At 43.8% G+C, this 16,408-nt stretch overlaps 1 long non-coding RNA gene across 1 annotated transcript in view; it reads right to left on the minus strand.

The window, feature by feature from the left end:
• Positions 1–11,731: 11,731 nt before the first annotated feature.
• LOC139102207 (uncharacterized) overlaps positions 11,732–16,408 on the minus strand; it is a 49,249-nt gene continuing 44,572 nt past the window's right edge. The window contains exon 3 of the long non-coding RNA XR_011545667.1: positions 11,732–15,476. This is a non-coding gene — a long non-coding RNA (uncharacterized lncRNA). The remainder of the gene's footprint in view (positions 15,477–16,408) is intronic.

The raw sequence follows: 16,408 nt of genomic DNA on the forward strand, positions 1-16,408 counted from the left end.
TTATTACTTCCGACTGCGTGAAACATGAATCGAGAATTAAAGCATACGGAAAGACGGTTGCAGCAAGGAACGCAACGACTTCATACATAGAATATCTTCGAATCGTTCATATTATAAATCGTCGTTTCGATATCTCTTCGTGAAATTACATTCGTCACGGAGATGGCAAAGGTCACGCGTGTCCGAATACTTCTTCGAGTTGTGCACAGAAAAATTTTGTAGAACCGTCAAACTCCTGCCAGTTTACGCCACTTTGCATAATATCTATAGAATAATACCGCCTCGCGCCGTTATCTTATTCGGAGACACTTTTTTAACGTTAAGTATTCTTTTCTCGGGGAACGAATCGGGTCAGTTCTCATTTTCTTTTCGGTCAATATTACCGTAACGTCACGTAGAGCGACGCGTGCAGGCTGTGGAAGACGAAGGCGCGTGCGAGATATATCTGCGACGAAATAACGCTTCGCAACCGGTTACGCTGATAAAGCGACGATAGCGAGGACGAGCACGGTCGCGGGTCAAATCGTTACCCATGACCTTACCGAGCTGGTATCGTTCCACGTGCGGAAACGGCGATTCGATCGAACGACTCAAGGACTCCTACTGTCCTATACGGCGGTATCTGATAGCATCCGCAAGCGATAGCGCGCATTGCATTTGATACGGTTACTCCGTAACGTAAAGTAAAATCCGTCAGCGGCATGATTTGCTGCGCGAAGAAGCTACCTTAAACGTCAACCGTGCCTCCGTAACGATATTACTTTCCCACAGTCCGTACGTGTATCCGCGGCTCGAGAAGCTTATTTAGAATCGAGGTAAAAATATGGCCAGCGCGTGTGGAGCCGTGCAAACGAAAAGTTCACGGCACGCTCATCAGGACTGTTTCGCAGTTTCATACTCTCGTCTTCAAGCACAATCTCGTATTACTATTCCCGTAAAGAAAATTGTATTTTAAAAGTCGATATTCTATTCGCGTTTATGTACGATGGATTAAATATTTTTACTTCGCAAGATTGTTCTGTCTAGATATTTAGAAAAAAATTTTTTAATATACTTTTTTTTTATCGGTTAATAATTTTATAGAAAAAAAAAAAGGAAAAAAAACCCCACAATGTTTTTGAGCGATATCTTTTATTCAGCGTACAGAAAATATTTCTCATTAGAAAGTCAGGCGCTAGGCCTGGGCTCAAACGTTTGGTATACCGTCTTAAGATTAAGTGGACAAGTCGAGGCCATCTTTGGCGGAGGTTCGATTCGATTCGACGTCTCGTATCTACCTGGTGGACAAAACCTATTTCTTCCGGATAGGGCTGGCGAGAGAGTGCGGTGCAAGGCGCGTGTTCTTTTCTAGGGTCGATGACCGCGACCGACCAGCTAGGAATTTGGTGCAGGTGAGGCCCAACGGGAGGAACCGCCTTCCTCTCTGTGTCGGCAATGGCCCGCAAGGGGGATCATGTCTGCTCGTTTGCTTGTCCTCTTGTGTACTCTTGCGGGCCAATGACCTGTCGGGTGCACCTTGTACAAACGCCGACTTCCGTCAAGTGACCGCGTGCGACGCGCGTGATTTCTTTCGCGTAGCTAATTGCTCGACTTACATCACTCCGAAGGTCTTCCCGTCTCTAAATAATTACATCGAAGTTAAAGACTCGCGACAATTTCGCGGCAAGAAGCGCGTATCTTTTTTGTTACAATATTAATCGATAACCGCGTTAGGTATTTTTTTTTCTTTTTATTTCCTAAGAAAGTTTAGGGAAAATCTTACTCTATGTATCGGACGCCACCCAGCCAACATGAATGAACGGTTGTTAGGGAACGTAATTTTTAGTACGATCGTGTGTGTGGGTAGGCGATAAATAATCGCGGGGCGAAAATCGAATTGGTAGTGTAACGTTCTTTCGGCATCCTTTGTGATTCCTTTGTTCACGGATTCCCGCGGTGAATCGGAACTCTCGTCCGAAGAAAATAGGTAAAGGGTCGACGGCCCTATTTCGCTCGAAGTCAAATATCTCGAAAGAGCCCGGCCGCTTCCGCCTCGTTTTGTAAAAAAAAAGAAGGATATGAAATAACACGGTACGGATTAGGAACCCTAATCAAAAGGCGGATTTGGGGCTGGCGGACGCCTCAGTTTTCGTACTGCCGCTTCGGCTTTCTGGTTGCTTGCCAATTTGCGTCCGGCATAAATAAACGCGTTCCCGTGTGGGTGATATCTGTGCACGCGCGCGTGCGTGCACGTGACGGTACCGCGCGCGCCTTGGCGAACACAACGTCTCCTTAAGGTCAGATGAGCACGAAACTCTCCCGAGGAATTACGTTCGTTTTTTTCTTTTTTTTTCTTTTCCCCTCTGTCCACGCCGGATTTAATTCCCGATCGTGTGAGAAGGATCCTCCCTTCGTGGAAGGCAACGAGAAGTCGAGAAAAATGCGGAAGAGCCGCGTACACCGCGGCGCGATAATTATTTATAGTTCTCAAATGATAAAATAACTATATGCTGCCGTGGTCATGTGTGACTCGATGAAGCGTCGTATGTTTCGTACTGCGTCTTTTGAATTCGAGATCGGTATCGGCTTTGAGACTTCTCGGGTAAAAATAAAATTCGTTAACAGATGTCCTGTTCGTAATTAATAGACTAGTCCGTTAATCTACGAGCAATTTTTTCATAAAAGAATAATCGTAACTTATGCCCGTTCACGGTTTCCGCAATAGAAGCTTATTTTTTGCACGATATCTGACCTACCGTAATACGTAAGAATTTTTACGCACATACGGAGGAAGAGAGAAAAAAAAACAGCGAAATTTACGTACATCATTTATTTTCGCGTCTAAACATAGACTTGGAGAATAAAAAATGATCGTATACATGTTTTCAGCTCATGCAAATTTCTCTCAACTATTATGCTCAGGGTTTTCCGATATTCCCGATAATTTATACGGTTTCATATATTTATGCACCTAGAAAATACAGTTTTTTTTTTCTCTCTAATTGAATATTTAAATAGAATATTTTAAAATAATTACTAAAAATTTTGCGGGGGTTTCTTCTTTTTTATTATTTTTTTTTTCCTTTCTCTTCGTGCGGCTCGTTAGATTTTAACAATCGCGTTTCAAGACTTTCAAATATTTTCGTCGCACATTATTCTTTTAGATAAATGTACTGTACGACGATGATTAATCCTGCGACTTGTAATATATTTCCGTGTATGCTTTCTTAACATCTTTATGTGCCGAAAACAAATGTTTACAACTTCAGTTTTCGTTGAGTGTGTACGCACGTATCGGCAGTCGTTAGCTTGAAATCCGACAATGCGTTCGCACGATTAATGGATGCTAAATATAAATGCGACGTGGACGTATAAACAGTGTATTCGAGTGTATATTTGCATAAACGTGGCGCTTCTCTAGGCGCTGCTCTAGAACTTAGAGCAGCTCGTATCTATGCCCGTGTCGCCTACACTGCAACTTGATCGCAATAGACAAAGTGAGGCATTTAAATGAACCCGTCTCGATTTCGCCGTGGGAGCCGGACAAAGATGATTTATTCAAAAAGACAGTAAACCTAATGACTTGGAATGACGTGGAATATAATCGAACCGTTGATTGATTTCCTCTTATCTTTTTAAATTACACTCGGCGTTTTTAGAACGCGTAGCGCGTCATATTTTACTGAGATGCTCACTTGCAAGTGTAATTTATTCAGCTGCCGAGTTATGAAAAAATTAAGAGCGCAATGGTAATTTATGTTATTTCCTCCTTTTTTTTTTTTTTCCCCTCTTTAATCTACATTCGTTGACATTTCTCTTTTTAACCGAAGTATGATTATCGTAGAAATTAAATCTCCGACGGAGAGCGAAACAGCTTTAACGTGACGTAAAGGACATAAAGGAAGAATAGCGGCTTCGTCCGAGCGTATTCGTTGAATGAATGTGATCACGTAATCACGCAGTCGGCGCCGTCGATTGCGCTAGCGCGACGCGAGCCGGATTGCGGAGCTTTTGTCTCGCTGGTAGTAAATCGCAAGCCCCGTAGGTCAGCGACGTCGATTACGAAAAGTCGTTCGCTTGCCCAACTGCTTGGTCTAACTAACTGACTAACTCACTGACTGACTGACTGACTGACTGACTGACTGACTGACTGACTGACTGACTGATTGCGCGGTTGATTGACTTGCTCATTCGGCGTAGGCCGTACGTGTACACATCGCCGTGATGCAAGGCAAGGTCAGGGCCTCGCGAAACAGCTGTTAGGCCTAATCCAACCCACGTACGGGCGCGAAACGGACTTACGCGCGAGCGTATTTGTTAACACCGCTCTGTTTCCGCGTCGATCGGGTCGGTCCACTCGTGTCCGGTGCCCTCTGTTCACCACCGACATCACTCTCTCTCATTGCAAGGCGTAAAAGCGACCTCGCGCTCTCTCGGTTTACTCCCCGGCGATTAGCGCCGATGAATCATCGTGCAGCGAGAGAAAGGCGAATGATGTAAACGAACATCCGCGTTAAATAATGAAAGAAATCAAGTCACTTCTCGTTTCTCGTCCACTAACGAGTTTTTGCATTTGAAGAACGTTAGTACGATCGTACTTGTCCTCGCGCGAAACACGTCGCTTAGATCGGATCCTCGTACGAGATTTGCGAATTAGAAGACTCCCCGTCTTATGGGATACCTCTCGCTTGGTGCTTCCTGCTTTTTATTTTTAAAACGAAAATCTTGCGTTATATTATTTCTGTGCAGATAAGCGTAGGGATGCGCAGGCTATTTCGACGGCTGCCGGAGTTTTCTTTTTCATTCCGTGGTAGGGGAGATAGTGAATGCTTTATCTATATCACGCGTTATTCCCGTGAAAATCAAATTCACGCTCGTAATTTGATTTCTATAAAAAGAATTCCAGATAATATTTAATATGAAATTTTGGCCGATACTCGATATGCGCGGTATTTTCAGCAACGATAAATGACGTAAATCGATGATTAAAAAAAAAAAAAAACGTTTGACAAGTAGAAAAGGGCAGTTGGTTTACGCGGATTTCCGCTAGATCGCCACTTCGAGCTTGGCTCGATCCGGCCGGCGTCTCGACGCGGACCGATCGCTTCTTCGCGGATTCTCGCGCCCCGGAACGTCATCTTTTCATATAGGTCATGCACGATCGTTCCTCCTACGAAAGGCTGCAACAGACAACGACGGCGGCCTTGGCGACTTCAGAGAGAAAAAGCGCGCTCTGATCGTGACCTTTGGCGCGGCCGCTACCGCCGTTCATTCGAACACGAGCAAATATGTACGAGCGCACGCGTGCAACACACGGATGACCCGCGTGCGCGGCATCGCGTGCGCTTCAAGAGACTTCTTTGCGCGATGCATCACTCGCGGACGAATCGTTTGATGGCACGTGCGTATCCGATGCGTGTCACGCGTGCCACACGCCCGCGACTTCGATTTATGCGATCCCTTAAAGCTCGAAAGCTTTCAACGGCCCGCAATTGCGGATCGTCGCGCTGTGATCGATCGTACGAGGAAAAAAAAGTACGACAATTTTAGACGACGACTACCGTGCTTGACTGCGTCTCTTAAAAAAAAAAAAAATCTGACAATATTTATTCACGTAATTAGTAAAATATACGGAGTGTGGTGTACGACCTTTTTTTCTCTCTCTTTCCACCGTGCTCGCTAGTTCATAATTTACGAATTACACTCCGAAGATTAAACGGTCCGAGAATTTCGTTTATTTGCGTAAGTGCTTTATGCGTCAATTGGCGCGTGCATTACCGTCTATTCTTCAATTCGCGAGTCGATAGCCTTCGGCTTTGTTGGAGTGAACGTATTCAGCCTTCGTTCATTCAAGAAGAAAAACATAAATAAAACCGCGGCTTAATATGCGTCGCGCGTTCTACATTATGATGAATGACTGGTAGTTTGATGAATATCTCCGAGCGCGAAGGTTCAACGTACAAGTATATATATATTTTTTTTTCTTTTTTTAATTCTTAATAATCGAACGCGCGATAGTTCTCACTGGGACTCGAGTAAACGGCGATGAAAGTGCAATTACCGGCTCGCTTTAACGCAAGCGTTTATTTATACGTTATCTCGATTTTGATTGGAATAAAAGTCACACGGGACATTTTCCCGGAATGCTGTCGAACGTAAAGACAGCGACGTGTGGTAGCCAAAAGCAGGTGTCGCGATTCTTTTCAGGAGAAAAATCAACGACTCTCGCGTCGCGTCGCTTGCCGAGTGTTGTCCGCCGTTGCACTTTGATCGCCCGTGGAAATAGTAAAATGCGTAGGAAATCAGGGAGTGGTGCGTGCAGCGCTAAATTCTCACGCCGAACGTGAGCGTACCGTGCGTGTACGTAGATACGCGCGAGAGAACACGAGTGGGCGTACTTAGGTGTGGAACGGGGGCGAGAAGAAGGTCTTCGATCGGGACGATCGTTTGATCGTGACTTGAGACCACGAGCGAGATCGATACTTTTTTTTTTTTTTAAAGGTGGTCGTAGGGACTATTGCGCGAGTAACCACCTACGAATGCTTTGTGCGCGACAAGCCTCGCATATGATTACCATCCATTTAAATAAGTAATAATAAAAAATAAAAAAACGGTATTATTAAATAAGAGATGTGATCTTGGGTGGTTGATCGACAAAAAAAAGAACAAAAAGAAAGAAAAAAATAATTAATTTTATTATTAATATTTGATTACACGATCAATTATTATTATATATACAGGAAGAATATATGAATAATCAATTATTTACTTAGAATATATTTGGGTTTTTTTTTTTATCTTCTGAACTTTAAAATAATAAAGTTCTATTAAAGTCGAATTCAAATCAGGCTGCGAAGAATAAATTTCTCAGCTGGTCCGTCCATCACCGGCAGGCTCAGTTTCTTACAATTGCAAGTCGATTTCCGTTCGTATCTGTCGTTCGTATTACTACGCGTAAGAACATCGCATTGTCTAAACACTCTAAAGAGTTACACCGCAAGCAACATCTATGAAACTAATAATGCAGTAAGTCACGAGTGCGGACGTCTATTACCTATTGACTCTCGAGAGTGCGAGGAGAGTTAACCCTCTCGCGACCGTTTCGTACCGCGAGAGTCCTTAATCTCTTAAACAGCCTTTGTCTTTGAAAGCGCGCTTCGCTCTGTCGAGGTGCAATCGCAATAAAACGGAATCGGTCGGTTCACGAGGGATTTACGACGAGCGGCGGTCTCCCGCGGAGTTGTCGTTTCTAAACGCACTTGGGCTTTAGAGCTCGGGGCCCGTTTTCCTGCCGTCTACGTTGCGACACGGACCAACGGTACATCCTCTCGAATGACAACGCACGTACGAGCTAAAGAGGATTTGTCCGATGGAACTATACAGATAGCGAGGTGCGCTTGCATACCAATGCAATACAATTAGAAATAATTTAATATTATCAACAAAACCGCATTTATCACGACGGAACGTTGATAGGGTGCGCAAATTATTACAAATCCGCCGACTCTAGCCTTTATTTAGAGTTCGTTGGAACTGATTTACACTCTTTGGTGATTCTTTTTTTTCCTTTCGGGCTATCCCGCGAAGTAATCTTTATTCCGGTACAAACCTCGCTTTACCGTTCTCGTTACCCGGCCGAGATTGGGCCGAGCGCCTCATCATTCAAGCAGAGAATTACGCAAACGGCTCGCGACGGCCGTTCATCCGTTTGAGACTTCCCAGAGGTGCTCGTGAGCGCGCTCGACCCGTCCGTGTATCTCCGGGCCCCGATCTCTGAGCGGCGGCGGCGACGGCGTGCGAGCCAGCAGTCAGTGGCTTTCAGCTTCCGTGGGCCGATATCGGCGGTGACGGTAGAAAACGGTATGGAGAACGCGAACGTCTTATTATCGTGCGTTCCGTAGTCGTCGCCTAAGCGGCCGGCCTTGATCCTTTAGTGCTGCAGTCGCCCGGAGCTCGACTACTCGGCGCGCTGCTCGCCACTTTCACTGACTAAGTACTCCATCCTGTCCTGTCCTGTCCTATCCTGAGCGCTTGTACGCGCACACGTGCACACATACGCTTCGCGCATTATGCTCACCTAGCTAAACCGCGGGCACAGAAACGACTCTCAACCGGTACTCTCTCGAGAGCTTTTCGTCTCCTCGCCGATGCGCCACGGCATCGCGCGGGTCTCTCTTTTGATTATCTGTTAGCTGTCCCGTTAGATCTGACGCTATAACAAAACACCCGCTGCTCCCTTTTTTTTTTTTTTTTTTTTTTTAACCCTTCTCCCTCCCCGCGGCTGCGGGGCAACATGCCCGAGCCGAGATTGCGGTACGCTCTTGGCCGTGCATGCGAGTTACGACGAGTTATCGCGTTTCTTTAATGACGGGGGGATTACCACGTGAGAATCCGGGTAATTCTCAGTTAGGCGCCCGGAATAACTGGACGGATCTCCAATTTCGAGAAAGGAGTATCTGCTTGCCTGATTTATTTCAGTCGCACCATTATGTTTTCAAATAAAACGCAATTATTTTTCTACGATTCCACTCTTTAAAGGTGCCGTTTTATTTTTAGACCGTTCATTCTTTCGTCTTCGACGAAACTATTGGATTTATTTTTTTTTTTTTTTTTTTTAAGTTTGTATGTGTGGAGATACCAAGTGTCAGTCAACACGCGAGTTATTGAATTTCTTTGACGTCCGTTTATCGCGAGAAAATCCCAGGGCGCGCGTTATCGGGCACCGGCGGCAGGTCGGATACCTGCATCTTTTTCTCGTCGAAACAGCTCTGCCGAGTTAGGCCGCAGGAAAACGCATGTCGCGATAAGACGGCACCCGTTGATCTATTGCGTCGACGTCGATCGCGACGCGCGACGCACGTACGGGCGCCCGCAGAGTTGAGCACCGCTTCCTCGTTTCTAGGTTACACGCGCAGCGAGCTGAGTTTCACTTTTTCAGTGTTCGACGCCACGCTCCGCGGCCATCGGGAAGTTGGCCGGGTCTCGTCTAGCGTTCGTCGGGGACGTCGATGTATAGACGTTCGCAGCCGCGGAGAGCAACGCGCTACCCGGGCCCCATCCGATCCATCACTCGCGATCGGCTCGTGTTCACCGGCACCAGCTTAATCAGCGTGAATTATTTCGGTAAAAAAAAAAAGAAAGAAAAAAAGGGAATGGTATAAATAATGATATTAACGGTGCAATGCATCACGTTGAATCACAGTAGCCAAGCCAGAACGAAAAACTCTTTAATGGCAAACACGTTTAAAGTTTTGGATGCTACGCAGTAGTCCGTACTGCTCCAAGGTTGGAATTCGCATAGTTACCTAATAGCAACATTCCATAAATCTGAGTCATCCGGTTGTAATTATTCTTCGGCCAGATTTCCCATATTTAACAAAAACATTGCGATTTGCCGAACTCGCCGAGTCGACGAATTAATTTATTAATTATCGTAGATTTTAATCGTCAACTTCGAGCCGCTGAACTGAAACTGACGACTCCCTTTTTTTTCTTCTTTTTTTCGCGATCGTCCGCAATCTCCTCGATTTGATTCCATTGACCTGTGTCGCGGTTATCGCAACATTGTTATCTAACGTTTTCCGTTCTAAGTCGTTTCTTCTCCGTTCGCCGTTCCGTCGTTCTCACGCCTTGTTTCTCCTCTCGAATTTCAGGCTCTCATGGTCGTCCGTGCTAGACATAGCACATGTAGCGAGTGTTCGGTGAAACTCGCGGCCGACACGAGCCTGGAATACGCGAGGAGCTCGAGACTTTCGTTTTTGAAAGAGCCAACTTCGCCGCCGAATATGCGTCCTCGTTCGTACCGCCTTTTTAACGTTCTAAGCTGCAGGCCTCGATCGTCGCGGCATTGGCGAACTATGCGCTGCACAGATGCGATAGTTTCTGCGAGCGAGCCGACTCCCTCGGACTCCATTCATGCTGAAATTCAGTACGTTCGTGTGCCGAATCTTTATTTAATTAGAAACTTTTTTTTTCCCCTCGTACAGCAAACGGATCTTAGTCTTCTATAATTTCAAAAGTGATTCTAGGATTTAGAGAGCTAAGAAATGTAGTTCTGTGTTTTATAATCTCGACGATACTGTCGAGGAAATAATTGAATAATTTTTTCTTCCGAATTTTCGAATTTATTGCTGAACTTAATAAATTTTACAAACGGGGCGCACGTAATACTTTACCTCTCTCTCTCTCTTCGAGTATAGTATTATCGTGTCGGTGCCAGTAGCAACTTCTAGTAGCGCCATCAATGGAAAACCTGATTTCTTGACCACCTGTTGCTTGTCCCAACAACTCGATCTATTCCCGCGCGTGTCCCACACGCATACCTGTTATTTTCGCATAAATAGACCGCGGGCTCGCCGGATCGTTGAATCTACATGGGATCTACGAGGCCACGTGAGACTTCTTTCCCGTGACGCGGCCCACGAAAGTTGGTCCCCCAGCACGTCCGTAACCCTCGAAAATTTGAACTTTCACCACCGAGGATAGCCATACATCGCGGCGTATAGAGGAATCGTTTGAGTGAGATACGTGAGGTATAAAAATAGCCAGCGGAAGAGAATCAACGAGAAGGAAAGTGAAACTTCGCGTACGACCGGATAGCCAGACCTCCTTTTATTATCGCACCAATTATCGCGAGATCTATTTGGCGCAATTTAGGACCTGTATTCGTCACCGAATCCCTCTCTATGATTAATGGATCCCGCGTATTAAACCGCGATTTAATAAACAAGAATATGTATTTTGTCGCGACTAAGATAATGATCGTTTAATGTACTAATGACTGTCGTGAAGAGAGTGGACCTCTAGCGTAAAATTTCTCTTACAAAAGCGAGATGTATCAGACTGATTAATATTTCTACAGACATTTTAATAATTGCAGTAATTAAAAAAAAAAAAGAAAAAAATGTACAGATTTGATTTATCTAACGGCGTCAAGATTAGCAGGCTGAGCATATAACGGAAGATACGTCTAATCGTTATACCTCATTTTGTCAAAGTAATGTAGGTAACTTCCGTAATGTTGGCAAAGATATTAGATAAGCGAAGATAAGAAGTGGGAAAAGTGTGTCGGAGCGATTCACGTAACAGGCGAACTCGATAGCCGGCATTCCTGCCGAGCGCAACAGTCTCTGAGGAAGCGAATCCTTCGGTGGCTGATGTAACATCGCGGAGACCCACTGACACGCATCGGTAATGCTTATCCTACGGAGATACGGAGAAACGACACTTTAATTAATTAATCACGATGCGAGAAATGAGAAAGTGTATTGTATTTTCCGAGTTCACGGGGACTTCCAGAAAAGTAGCGCGGCCGAAAGACTGAGAACAATCCTACCCGACGTTTTGTTGAATGATAAAAATTCAAGATATTGTCACGTAAAAAAAAAATAAATAAATATTTATTAAACGTTATAAAAATAGTGAGACAGCGTAACGATAATTAATTCTTAATTATTTATTAGGTTATTAATTTGATTACAAATTATTTTTATCGTACGCAATCTGAATGACGCGTGAACTGGTCGCAAGTCTGCTGTCGCGGATTCTAAATAAACCCCGATGATTTATTTTAATATTTTCGGGACCGAAACAAACTTCCGATGCGGAATTAATCTCCACGTAGAATTTTTTTTTTTTTACGTCGACAAAGTTAAACGCGCACACATAGTTTTAAGTGTCACATGCGGCGAGATGTGATATCGGCACATCAAACTCGCATGTCACGAGCATCATCATCGGCGACGTAACGTCGGGTGGATACGATCGATAACGAGTTGTCGGTTTCATCGTCTTGTCACTTTCCCTGCGATACGGGTTTCCCGCGCAGACTTGTGCGTCGGCTTAAGTGTGTCACCGGGTCTACCGAGTGCAAATAAAACGCGATCGCTTAAAGCACTATATTCCCGCCGTGCGGAGCAAACTGTCGCATTGTATCGCGCCGTTATTTGCTAAGCATAAGTACCTATAGTTATGCAACGTGTACAAATCCGTGCTACGATATGATAGACGTCTGGCGGACCTTTCCGTATTATGATACGATATACAGTTTAAAAAAAAAAGCGATAAAATAAGATTTCTATTATTTAACCTCTCTTGCAATAACTCTTTACTTCTCCGAAAATTATTTATTCGAGACCTCAAATACAAGTACAACACATTTTTTTTCTTTTTTTTATAACCTTAATGAATTAAAAAAAAATCTATAGCATCTGCGTTCTGAAAAACAAAAACAAAAAAAAATGAATTCTATTGCGTTGCAGTCGGTAGTCGACAAATGTCAAGGTTTTGTTTTAAAAAAATATCACCGCCCGTTTATTCTTGTGTCTTACTGATTCTTGGCTGTAATCACCGAGATCGTGAAAATTGAAAAATTGGAAAGTGTGTCGACCGCACTCTCCCTTTCATAGCCACTCCATTCGCGCATCATCGAAGACGTCTTCGACGAGGTGGACGCTTTCGATGTCGCTTAGACGTTGCGTAACACCTACCTACGAACCCGGTTCTAGTTCTCTTTCTCTCCTCCCCCCCTGTCTCTCTCATTCTCTCCCTCCCTTCCTCTCTTAATAGAAGAAGCAACGGGGAATTTCGGGTAAATGGGTCGCTCGAGCGGGGCTCGTATTCGTTTCGCGGAAACCGGATACACTTCGACAGGCGACCGCTTGGATGCTGCGATTTGTAAGGAATGGAAAAAATACCGAGTCGTCCGCTCTCGTGGTCGCAGCAACGGAGAAAAGGAAATCGCCGAAAAAGGAAGCTTGCTCGCGACGTTCGTTGTCGTTCTCGATGATGATATTGTAAAACGATAAGATCGCATTACGATGCAATTTTAGTCCAGCTGCATTTTGAAGTTTTATAAGTATTTTTAATCGGCAATTAACGACTTTAAATAATTTTACGATTTACATTGCGAGAAAAGGAAAAAAAGAAAAACAAGAAATTAATATCATAAACATTTATTTACTTAATTTTTAGTTACATTTAATAAGAATTAAAATTAATTTTAAAAGTATACTTATTTAAATAATTAGAAAATTTTTTTGCCGCACGTGTAAACACAACTTTCGATTCCATCTATGAAGTGTGTAAGAAGAAAGGAAAGAAAAAAAAAAAAAGTAAGATCTTTTTGGCGATGATAAATCGATTCGTAGAGATCTGTTAAGGGCCGGAAGTGAGCACATCGTGTCACTTTCCAAATACTTTTTACTGCCGACTTCGTCTCTCTGTCGTGGGATCGGCGACGTTTTTTCCATGAACACGGTATGAAAGATGGAAATGAGTAGGGACACACAGCATTGTATAACTAACTGTATGCGTGCAATGTACGAGAGTGTGTACGTGTATCTGCATGGAAATCGCCGTGCGAAACGCGAGGAGACTATCGGAATCGAGGTACAGTTTCGTCGCTTGTGTAACAAAGAAGTCGGGGAAACAGGATAACGATTAAACGGAATAATTACAATTATGCACAAACACGAGCGGGTAAATTATAAAAGTGATTCACAAACCGCAAGAGAAAAATAGTCATTGCCCCAGTAGTTTCCACAAAAAAAAAACTAAATAAATAAATAAAATTAAAAAAAACTTATTTCCTACGCGGTAAAAAGAATCATTGAGTCACGTGTTAATTTAAAGATACACGCCGATGCAAAGGGATCAGATAGGCGGGGAAAAGGGTGAGACGGAGGCGTCCCGTGCTCTCTGCGGTGAAGGCAATCGTCGCGACTGGCTTGGCAGCGCTCACGATCCGTGACGCTCCGTGACTCCTGGATCTAGGCCGATTGTATAATGCGAACGTTTCACTAAAATCGTTAAATAACAGCCTACTTCGGCGATTCGCCTAAGCTCGCCTAAGAGAACAGGGACTGGCCGACCGTCGCGCATCGATCGCGACTGCGTTCCTCGTGCTTAGTCATCGGTCATCGGGTTCTCCTCTCTCCTCCCCCTGTCATCACCCCCGATCCTTGGATAATCGTTTTTCGCTTTCGGTACGCTCGCTCATGATCCTCTGGACCCCTCGACCTCCGGCGATTCCTCGCGAGCACAGCCGCGAAAGGAGCGACTCTTCTTCGCTGGCGTCGCGTGGCCGATGCTTTTACAATAATGCCCGCGGAATATTACGCACTTGCACGGAATATTCCGTGGCAAAAGTACATTCTTCTACTACTTTTTTTTTTACGGGATTTGTTTCTCGCAATAAAAATTTTGAATCAACACGTTCGAACTTCTTGATTATAATTAAGTATTTTAATTAATCTTTTATGAGCAAACTATTTTTTTTTCCTTTCTTCTTTTCTTTTTTTCCGTAGATTTCTTTTCGATTTATTCCGTGTTAAATTGAAGGACTTCCCGCGACTTTATTTCGACGCAAATGAGGTAAAAGTACGTTGTTACAATTCAATACTGTTATGACAGGCTGGTAAAGGGGTGACCTTTCAAGGCAATTGTTAGCGGTAATCACGTGTAATAATTTTTTTTGTTTTTAAATTCAGAATACATTATCGAGTACGGCGAGCTGAGTCACATAGTTAACGCGATTTATGTCAGGATAACAGAAATGTAGAGTGCGATAGAATAATTAGCATATCATGCCCTTCGATGTTGTCTAAATAAAACAATCTCATATCTTAAATGAAACTTTACTAGTGCTCGTAACTAGAAGTTCTTAGTTAATTTTAATATTAATTTGTTAGAGATGAATATATCAAGATAAAATAAACTCACGACGTGTTCTCACATTGAATTGTGTAAGTACATAACGTTTTGTGTACTTAAAAAAAAAAAATCTATTGACTTCGTAATGAAATTTTAAATAAGAAGCCAAGTAAGTGACGGTAAGAAAAATCGTTTGATTCACTGACAGTTTAATAAAAAAAAAAAAAGAAAGAAAGAAAAAAAAATTTAGCCTACGGCTTTGAAACATATTTCATTTGCGGCCTGTTTCGAAAATTATCTTGTCGTCTTTCAAACGACTGACTTGCCGAGCGATAGATGAAACGGTAATAGAGTCGAACTCCGTCGTGGCGGTACGTTGAGCAATTCCGCAATCACGTTTATTGCCGAGCGTTCAAACGCGAGAGTCCGCGCGATCCCGGTCAATATTCATGTTAATCACGGCGAAGTGCACTCAATTAAACATTATCCCTCCCCGCGAGAGACGGCGATCGGCAAATAGATACGCGCCATCGATCGTAAACCCGCTACGGCTTGGAATACCAATGGCGCACAAATGAAAAATGTTGCTCGCGACCGAGCTGAGACTCGTACCTGATTACCATCCTGGTACAGACATCCTGTGTGTACGTGCCCGGTGGTACAGTTTTAATTGCACCGTCTTTAGAGCAAGGGCAGTAAAATATAGTATATTGATACGGTTGAAAACTCGTGTCTCTTCCAGAGAAAGCACGACGTTTTATAACGACGAAGCAGATTAGCTTAGGTTCGTAAAACGAAGGCTGATGAAACTGAGATTAGTGAAATTAGTTGAACTGCGCCTTAATCTGTAATTAAAAAAAAAAAAAAAATTTGTACAACTTCCTTATTGATATATCTTTATGATGAAAATTAAGCATCTTTAATTACTTTAAGGATAAATAATTTCGAAATCGTAACTGGTTTACTTGAGAAAAATCGTTCGACTGATATCGCGTTAATCTTCTGAAACTTTTGCGATTATATTTAGCAATCTCTTGACATCCGACATTAATTATCTACGACGGTACGGATTAAAGTTATCTTGGCTAACGTCACATCCGTACGTTTTGAACGCCATTGACCTCTCGCGCGACGCAGATCGGACAGGATGGCGTTAGATTGAGTGGTCGAGCGATCGCTTCATCGGCATCGTTAATCATCCCCGATAACGACGCGGCGGGAGGAAACGATGGAGCAAAAAAAAACGCGATTGCACAAAGACGTAGCTACAACGTGCGCGGACGCGGTGGCCAGTTACTCGGAAGTAAACCGCACGGCGGTTCTGGAAGTGAATCAGGATATCTTGACCGTTTTCCTCTTCCGCGCGGGAATACTCCGTCGACTCGCAAAACCGCATGACGAATCGGCGATAATCACCCACGCGCGGCTTTCCCGGGGACGAGATGTGCAGGTGCGTTTTTTACAGGACGCGTGACGGTTGTCTCTATTTATAATCATTTCGACCGCGATTTATCCTGCTCCGCCGTAGACCTATTTCGCAGATTTCGCGGATTTCTTCTGGGAAGTATCCCTCTGTCTCTCTGTCTCTTTCTCTTTCCCTCTCACGTTTAGCGACATTGGACATTTTTATATATTCCTCCGCCGATGTCGACGTGAGTAAACAAGCCATTAATTTTGCATACGAGTCGATGGACTTTATTGACTTATCAAAAATATTACCAAAGGTGCGACAATAAGTCGCCGATTTGGATTCGGAATGATACGGATCGAATAATCG

This window comes from Cardiocondyla obscurior, linkage group LG04, assembly GCF_019399895.1.
Source record: "Cardiocondyla obscurior isolate alpha-2009 linkage group LG04, Cobs3.1, whole genome shotgun sequence".
Lineage (NCBI taxonomy): Eukaryota > Metazoa > Arthropoda > Insecta > Hymenoptera > Formicidae > Cardiocondyla > Cardiocondyla obscurior.